The sequence below is a fragment of the Plodia interpunctella genome, chromosome Z (genome assembly GCF_027563975.2).
Source record: "Plodia interpunctella isolate USDA-ARS_2022_Savannah chromosome Z, ilPloInte3.2, whole genome shotgun sequence".
Taxonomy (NCBI): Eukaryota; Metazoa; Arthropoda; class Insecta; order Lepidoptera; family Pyralidae; genus Plodia; species Plodia interpunctella.
Window position 1 is genome coordinate 11,324,239 of NC_071324.2, and position 10,193 is coordinate 11,334,431.

The following is a 10,193-nucleotide window of genomic DNA, read 5'->3' on the forward strand; positions in this document are numbered from 1 at the left end:
TATTATCAATTTTCGCCACCACAGAACATTGACAAGAAATGATTTTACACATCTTTAACAATACAGTATCGCGTGTATGCCACGTTAGGACCTGTTTGTATTAAATGATGACAAGAGACAGGAAGCAATGATTTTGAGTACTTGAAAGTTGGGAAGAAGTCGACAAATGTATAAGAATTTTATTTTAATTTGTGGCCGTTTGCTGGTTGTATGAAATGTATTTTAGAAAAAGAATAGATGTTTAATTAATTTTATTTAAAAAGGTCGTCAGTTCAGTTCTCCAGAGATATTATATGTTAAGGTTTGTATTTAATTTTATAGTGATGACAAGTTTATAAAAAACAAATTCACACAGTCATGTGTGAATTTGTTTTTTATAAACTTCTTCTTTAATACATGTATAGAATAATGAAACTGAATTTCATCACGAAAATTTTACAATATGTATGTTAGAGGTCTGTTCTATCAACTTAACTGGCCTATAATAGTAGGATTTACATTACTTTGAATATAAAAAAGGGTATTTGATCTTGTCACGATTATATATAAATGGATTTCAATATAGTATCAGTGTTTATAATTCTAAATGCGTCTCTGTTCATTTTAAATAGTTTTTACAATGTAATGTAAAGTAATATGTTTGAGCCGAACATACCTTTAGTATCATAAAACGTTTATTCCATTTTAAAAATGCACTTAAAGCAGATTACGTTCTGATGAAAATGCGGAAAATACTTTTGATGCTAAAAATTACGCACGAGTATTAAAAAATACATTTTTTATCACACTGATACCAATCATTCTATCGAATTATATCATATTAGCCATAACAAAGGCCGAAAATACAATGTAATGACTATGTCATCGGTAGGAAGTGTCCAATAAAGACGTCTACAGGCGTCACAAATTGACGAGTGATTCGTCAAGCGATCATTATTGCATAGGGTTGTCACCGCAGTAGAAAAATGGAGGTTATCAAATATATTCAGCTTTCAGGGGACAAGATAACAACGAGAACATTAATGCTAGGACACAGACCAGCTCTGTAAGAGGGTTTTTAAATCTGCCCTGTTATAAATGTTACCATCCATGACCAGTCCTAACCTTCTTATTCTTAGATTTCCTCGACTTATTTTTACACAGTAATTTTCTCCGAAGAAATTTAAAATCTCAGTAAGGATTGTATTTAACCAAATATTCGGCAACATGTATAATATAATTGAAAAATACATATTAATATATTTGTATTTGGGCAGCCCTTGTAAGGTTGAGCAATGGTCGGAACGCATTATTAAGTGGCTGCAGTAACCTCATGACAATAACTTCATTAGCAGCGGGGAATCGAATAATATCATTTTACCTAATTTATTATTAAATATATTATTCGCTGAACAGAAAACACAACAAAAAGTTAATTGAATTCATGACATTATGTAATGTTATTCCTTTCAGCAGAAAAATATTCAAGATTTTTTAAAAATTTTCACCGATCGCACATTGCACGCAACATTGCTTCATTGTTAAAACACCGCTTGTAACTGATATAATGGAAAATTCCTCTCGTTGGACGAAAATATAAAATTATATTTGAATATTATTTTATTGAACACTTTAAAAACCTGGAACAAAATCATTTAATGTTGTTTCTTGTCATTTCATGCGAGTACACCTTTTGTTTATTATATGTCTAACTAGCTTTTGCCTGCGGCTTCGTCCACGTTAATTATCCGAGATGAAAGGTATCCTATGTCCTTTTCCATACTTCAAACTAAATGTATGCAAAATTTCAAGAACATTGGTTGGGTAGATTGAGCGTGAAGAGGTAACAAACAAATAAACAAACAAAAAAGCTTATTTTCACATTTATAATATTAGTTGGGATTTTGTTTATATAGATCGATAAAAATCTCCTATTATTTTCGCATTAATAATATTAGTTGGGATTTAGTTTATATATTGATCACTAAAAATCTCCTTATTTCTGAAGATCTTCTCTCTATAACCTAAATAAGCCACCGCACATTATTCGTCGTTTTGCGTTTTGACAGCCCTTGTAATGTTTGAGCAATGGACGGAACGCATTATGAAGTGGTTGCAGGAACCGCGTGACAATAACTTCATTAGCAGCGGGGTTGGTCCTATGATGTATTGCCGCTGCTCGATAAACATGTAGCTGTCATGCCAAACCAGATGGTCTCGTGATTCTTTATTGCTTTGCCGCGACAAATAAGCGGTTACACAGCCTTTTTGCGATTCCCTAACGAACTTTGTGCATAATTTTTATCTGTTTATCAAAAATGAAACTCTTTTCGTTGATGCTTGAAAGCGGAACTGTTTAACAATTTTTAAATGCTCCTTGATATTGTTAATTAGCGAGGGAAAATGTTTAAATTTCCAGTTTAATTACGTATTTGGGAAAAGCTTGCACGTCTCTAGTTGGAACAGTGTGATATTAAAGTTACCAGTACGAAACGGAATTTGAACAGCTTAATAGCGACAAAGATAATCATTCCAGAATGTATTTAGTGTTTTAATGATCTTTTTTTGAAGATTTAGTATCTCTCGAAGAAAGGAAAGATAAATAGGTAGCCTCTTAGTGCTGACATAAACTTCGCCGCTGCCGAAAAACGGAGAAATGTATGCGAAATACTGAATCAAATATTATATCGTTAAACCTAATCAAATACATTTAAATAGGTTAAGTGCGACGTTTATATCATTAAACAATAAGTGTAACAAACTTTTATTTAGAAACTATTATGTAAACTTTTATAATTATAAAGGAAATAATTAAACCATTTACAAAATAATTTGTATACGCCTCTGGTGCCGCAATGGCTGGTGGCTAAGTTTTAATTTCATTTGTTAACAACTGACTGTGTTTCACGTCCAGCGTGCTCCTGAGAGAGACGTCACCTATACGTAACACGCTCACACATCTTTTTTGTATTTCTTTTCTTTTCCGTTTTTTTATGTTTTTTTATCTGTTTTCAAAAACATCAAATCAAATATGTATATATACAGGGTTATTGGTATCTAACGCATAACCTCCTAAATACTAATTGGGTTCATTAAAACAGCAACTTTCATTCTACGACTTTTCGTGATTCGTAGTTTTTTTCATATAAAAAATAATACAATCTAATTTGCGATTCTACACATCTTAACTCTATGTAATAGCCAAGGAACACGAGATAGTACAGTAGCGTTATGTAGCGGAATTGAAGATAGAGTTAACGTTTTATAGAAACGACATTAAAATTAAATGAAGGAAAATGTTTGTATTCATTACGTTTAGACAAAAGTCGTAGTACAATACATGTTAGTCTTTATGTACCTTATACGCCTTTGGAAGTTTATGCGTTAGACACCAGTAACCCTGTAAGTATAATGGACGTGGGCCATTTTTCGTTAGTAACAGTAGTAGTAGTACTTTATAACTAAACATGTTTTGCAAAAAAAATATGTATTATATGACTGCTAATATTTTTACAGTAAAAAACTACCTTTCGGAACACTTTCAAATGCGCATCATTACAAATACACGCAACCCTAAATTACGCAAAATCTTTTCGCAAACAAAATAAAACAATTTTAAACTAAGGTCGATCACTAACCCGAAAATAGGAATGCAAGCTAAATATCAGATTATTCCCCCTAGGAGAGGTCAGTAATTGGCGGAGAGGGTCGGCAGAGGGGCGTGTAGGGGGTCGGTGAGTTGCGACATATGTCCCGACGTCATTACATCCAATCAGACGGAGGACATCAAATATCGACACTGCAAAAGAGACTAACAAACAATCCACTATACAAATGAAACAAAAAATCAACAGTTTTCACATTAAACATATTTTGATAATGTTTTTGATGTAGACAAACAGAATACATAATGACGTATTCTGTTTCTCTATTGTTTCATTCGTATATTGGAGTGTTTGTTAGCCTCTGATGTTTGACGTCCATACGTTTAAATTACTTTTGAAGTTATGACAAAAATATCACTCTTAAATATGAGCCGCGCTTCTCTCGCTTGAGCGTTGAGAGACTAAGGGATATTTAGCAGGATAAAGAGTAATTTAATTTTAAGTGATAATATAATGCGAAAAGACTACAATAATATATTTTTTAAACATTGAGCAGATTCGCAAATAAAGTCATGTACCTACACAGCTCTAAGTGACACGTCAATAAATTATGACGCAAGATATCAAAACGCCACCCTTTGATAAAAAACGTTGTTTAAACAAATTAGTAAGTATTGTTTCTTTACAAATACATGTTTAGAATAAACAGTGTTGTACAACAGTTTAACCCTTGCATTAATATTTCAATGTCGGTGCTGTAACATCGGTGGACGTATGGTAAAGACATAAGCGGAAGCGATTAGCCGCGCCATTGATATAGTAATAAAACTTCTACCTACAAAATAATACATTTAATAAACTACTTAAAACTACAAAAGAATGTAAAATTATATTTTGGAATGATGTGTTTTTATACTTTTTTGAGTGTAATTTTTTAATTTTAATATTTATTTAGGGTAGTTATTCAACAGGTAATTTTCATTAGTTAATGACTGTATCAGTTATATTTTTATTATATATAATTGTGTAGGTAATGGGTTTTCTAATACTAATTAAATATATTAAAAACATAATTACCTATATAAACATAACATATAAAAATGGTATATAAATATTTAATGTTTTCAATAATATATTTAAAGAAAAAAATAAAAATTAAAAAAAATATTTATTTTTCTCACATAACAAATATATTTAGTATATTTTTATTATAGAAATGACACGAAATAAAGGTGTCTTGATATGTAATTCAATAGAAAAATAATATTAATAATTGCTTAATCGACTGTCATTAATTTTATTGTCATGAAATAATTCCGCTATCCGCCGACGCTCTGCACCACCGCCAGTACAAATAATAGAGGGGTAGAAAAAAACGGAGAACAGCGGGGTGCCGCCGAAGGGTTACTTGGCAAATATTATAAAATATTATCAATTTCACGGCACTACTAGTGCGTAATCAGTCAGAGATTATGTCTCATTATATTTTCCCTTTTTGTTAAACCGATAAGGATTTTGACCATTTGAAAAGTTAAAAACGTTGTTGAGATTTTGATTTTGATTTTGATTTTGATTTTGATTTTGATTTTGATTTTGAAGATTTGATGTTGAGATTTTTTTAAATACTTTTTTACGCGATTACTTCTTGTTGACACGTTTTAGTTTGAATTAGGTACCTGTATTAAATTTTGTCAAACATAGGTACATACCTACACTCAACTGAACATAGGTACAATACCTATGTTTAATTGAGTGTAGGTACTATATGTTGGTAGTTTACCTATAGTATAAAATATTGGTGCTATAGAAAATACTAAGTAGGTAAGGTACCTATGTTTGACAAAATTTAACACAAAAATAACATTAACAACTGAACATTGACAAAATTAACATTAATTTTATATTTCCCAATTTAGTTGAACTTGAAAATTTTGAAAATTGTAACAACAATTAATGGGTACGTGAAACTTTTTCCACAGTAGGCAGTAATTTTGACGTTTGTGTTGTGATACCATCAAATTTTGTTTTGAAAATTAACCTACCATGGCCCCTAGGCGCTAATTCAAAATACATATCCAAGGGAATACACACACATACACACCAAGTTTTCTCATTATCTCATCTCTTACGAACTTATTCAAAGAAATATATAGTCATTTATTTATTGACATACTCTGCTCAGTCCACGATACTGAACAACATTTCGTATGGGATTTCTAAAAATAACTACCATACTAAACCAAATACCTTGGTACCAAACTTGAGAAAAATTTATGAATACTTCAGCGGCTTTTGCCATTCGAAAAATTGCCAGATTCATTATCCTGGATAGAGATTGTGGACATACAAAATCATCGAGCTAACAACCTGTTTTGTATTTTGAATGACAAATGAAGATCTGAAAGAAAGAAGAAAGTTGTCCAGTACCTGACTCAAATATAAATTTGAGTTTGAGTTGACGAAACCTCACGTTTCATTATTTCTGTGCTAATAGGTATTTCCTATTTCCTTTTTCTATATGTATATATGTACACATAACACAGGACCAGAAGATATATTGCCCGTTTCCCCGTGGCTTTAAAATATTCATTGCTGAATATTTTAAATCCGTTTCAGATAACGGCAGATCCACCCAGCCCAGGTACCCAAACTCATTGGAATTCCGTTATATGAGACCTTTGGAGCCGTTTTATAGCTAAATATTATAAATAGAAATATTATTCATTAATATATTTTAAACGTCGATGGGAACCAATCAAATTTACTCAATCAAAGATTACGAATTACTTACTGAAATTTATTTTAGAATAAATTTATTGGTTTGATAGCGAATTTAGCAAACAAACACTTTCGATCCAGTAAAGTCTCCATCCAGTTAAGTTTTTAATTTATACTGTTGTTAAGGTTTATAATATTTTATTTATTTTTGAATATAAAGTCAGCATTTATCTATGCAGAGTTTATTTTAAAAATTAATTAATTATGATAATCTGTCCATTAAACTAAAACTAATAAAAATAACTACATAACTAAAAATAACTATATTTAAAAAAGGAAGAATTATAAACATACATGTATTTACAGAAATGCCAGTCCCTGCAGTTCGTTGTCTTGAGGTAACGTGCCCAGAAGGCTGACAACATCGCCACGTTGAATGGCAATGCTTATTCTCTGGGCGAGCGAGATATATATCAGCCTTCTGGTGAGGTATCACCTCAATAATTTTAGTGAAGATGATTATACAATTTCCTTAAATTGTATAATCATCGGCCCATGCCGATGACCTTCACGGCCCCAATGTCAACCCCAAACGGCTCAAATATGTAAAAATTACCTTAGTATATTATCATATTCACGCTGTTTGAGGATTTCGTCAGCAGCCGCGGCTGCGCCGTCCTTAGACCCAGTGGCCGGGAGGTGAGACGAAGCCAGGGTATCTACACATGTAGCCATCCCATACCAAGGGCCGTCCCAAACTCCAGGGCACTATGGTCGTTCCATCCGGTCTCTTGCCATCATCCCACGACAGGCCGTTTGGTACTAAAACGGTAGGCAGAGGATAGTGACAGAGATCGGTGGACTATATTGTTAAGGGCAGCGTGGCGGCCTAGTGCCAATTAGGGCGCCACGCTGCCTTTAACAATTTACCACGTTTAATGACGCATTTACGGCACGAGAGGCTGTGATGAGCCAGCCCATCGACGCCATCCCCACACGGGCAAAGATGCGGGACTGTTGCATATGGCATATAACAAAGAACACGCACGACGAAAGGTTCCGTCATCGAGGACGGTCCTAGATTCACAGAAATAAATCTTAAAGTTAATTTTTTCGACCAACATGTAGGACACACAACAAAAGACAATACTTACAACTATTACAACTATACACCACCTCATTTCGTAATTTACTGTTTATTTTTCCTATTAGCTATTTAATTTTTTATTTTATTTATTCAGTATTCAAAAGATTGAAAGCGTCATATTAATCTATATTGTCTCAGATGTCGCATTTGACAGTTTTTGTGACAACTTTTTTTTTCTCATTAAACATCGGCCAGCCAGTTCGGCCGGCAAATGGAAAAAGTTTTTTTTTTTTTTAATTTCCTTTGTTTTGTAAATCATCAGAATGTATTATTTACTATACAATCGCTAATAATATAGTTTTCTTTACGAAAATACTAAATCACAATCCGACTTCTGAAAGTAGCTTACATCTACCAGGATCTAGAATCGAGCTGAAGATAATTAAAAATCTGAACAGACATTTTGCATTCGATAAATCCTTCATCGATGTATCGAATTTATCATCCTTCTCTTTCAACCAAAAAATAACAATATCAAAATCGACTCGACGTCGTATTTTTTGTTACTTCCACAACCTACCAAGGCTATGTGTCCTTTGGCGACCCCATAGGACATCCACAAGAGGATATGGACTTGTCCTAAACTGGTATAATGACATGAATATCAGTAATTGAGCAAAGTTTGTTGTTTATTATGAGTAGTGGTTAAGCTTAAGGTAGGCCTCACCCAGGTTTGAATCCTACAATCTACCTGAATTTGTATACCGATCTGATTCACACATGGTAATTTGTGAAAACATCGTGAGGAAATTTTCACCCCACTTTCTCACCGTCGTATGTTATGTTGCTGCGTCCCGGTCTCGGCTATGACACCCCAAACCCGGGACCAGCTTAAAAATAATCCTTTTTTGAGATTCAGCTCAGTTTCCACGAGAATGCTATCTGCGTCAAGCACCAGGTGGATGTGAAGTCCATTCTAGGATGGGCGCCACACACTCTTAGTTAGTAATAGACAGATAGCTACATAATACTATTATTATAAAGAGGTAAGCGTTTGTGAGTTTGTATGTTTGAGGCGGGTAATCTCCGAAAGTACTGAACCGATTTCAAAAATTCTTTCACCATTAGAAATGTACATTACCCAAGATTGCTTTGTACCATATTTTATCTCAAAATTCTAAAGGGAGCGAAGCCCCGGGTACCATCTAGTATTTACGACGTATATTTATAACTCTAAACATATGTAGATATGAAGGAAATTTTGAATATGAAATAGTGGACAAGCAAAGCAGGTGAAAGGAGAGTATGTCAGTATTGTTATCTCGCGGTAGTGTTATCAGGGGACGTCTCCTTCGAGTCATGTGTGAATGGGTTGAGGGTTGTCGCCATCACTTATAATTTATGAGATGACCGGCCGATAAATCGGACCGCTGCCTAACAAAATGTCCGTTTGTATCAAATAAAAAAAGAGAATTTGGACACCTTTCGGGTGTGGCTAGAAAAAGAATTGAAAATTAAAAAAATATTTTTTTTTTCTTCCATATATTTTTTTAAGTATATATTTTCGTAAGGCATGTGCACTCGTATATTTTGTATGCCTTACGTTCTCGTACAAATATAAATAGTTCGTCTATTTTTATCGACCATCATAACTAGCTAAAAATATTACCATTTAACACCAAAAAAAAAGAACAATATTTTTTATATGCTGTAGACAGCACATCAACCTATTGAAATTCATTAAAATTCACATATAAAATAGGGTCATTTGTACCTATATATAAATATTGCTAGATAATATCGGAACTGTGTAATAAATCAAATTAAGTAAATAGTTTTATACTTAACTAATACTATTTTTACGTTTATGTAAGACTAACGATCTTCACACGGGTGCAATAAACCTTCCTCTTGAATCACTCTGTACAGGCTCTCTATCTCATATTCATAGCGTAATTTTAAAAATCTAAGCATACATAGGGACAGACAATTGGAAGCGACTATGTTTGATACTACGAGTAAGTATAATGATTTTCATCGTCGCAGAATGAAAAAAAATGTTTTAAATAGACTTTTGAAGATTGCACGAGAAAATGTCGTAACAATCGTCCAAGATATCGGACCCGGTCACCGGTGAAGCGAGTCGGTGTGCGGTCGTATAAATTGGAAAGGATATTTTGAAGATTTTAAACTATTACTTCTATTAATTTATTGATAATCGATATCTGTGTGTTGTATAGACGTAGAAAGTGAAATTTAAATTCTTTGCATAGCATATTTACCTAAAACGTTGGGTCAATTGATTGGGCTAACTACAGAAATATCGCATAAATATAATTTAATTTATATCGCTTTTTTTTTAAGTTGAGCTCAATTAATATCGATTGCCCTCAATATTTATGCCTGTAGAGCAAATCTACAATATTCGTGCGCTACGTCCGCGTGTTTCGTGGCCCAGCGTCACCTCGGTTGACAAAACCCAGTGCACACGATCTATCATCGATGCCGTCGCTTAAGTTGTGACATGGTCATGGAAGTAAACACGGCATCTCTCCTTGATTGATCTATAGCCTGGAATATTGTTTTGTACTAAGGGTTTCGAGAACTCATTCTTAAAAATCAATACATCGTGTTTTTATGGTTCAAAAAAAAGGTGTTTGGTTGAAAGAAATTAATAATCTTTAAATCATAGGAATCAGTTTGTCCGATTAACATAAATATATAAATAAATTAGGACAAATAACACAGATTGAGCTAGTCCCACAGTAAGTTCGAGACTTGTGTTATGGGATACTAACTCAACG

The 10,193-nt window shown here is 33.2% G+C and overlaps 1 long non-coding RNA gene across 1 annotated transcript; it reads right to left on the reverse strand.

The window, feature by feature from the left end:
* Nucleotides 1-1,361: 1,361 nt before the first annotated feature.
* LOC128683308 (uncharacterized) lies at nucleotides 1,362-7,578 on the reverse strand. The gene is made up of 2 exons (XR_008406273.1): nucleotides 7,457-7,578; nucleotides 1,362-1,619 (listed from the first exon to the last, which is right to left on the reverse strand). It is a non-coding gene; the product is annotated as an uncharacterized LOC128683308 (long non-coding RNA).
* Between the last annotated feature and the right edge of the window lie 2,615 nt (nucleotides 7,579-10,193).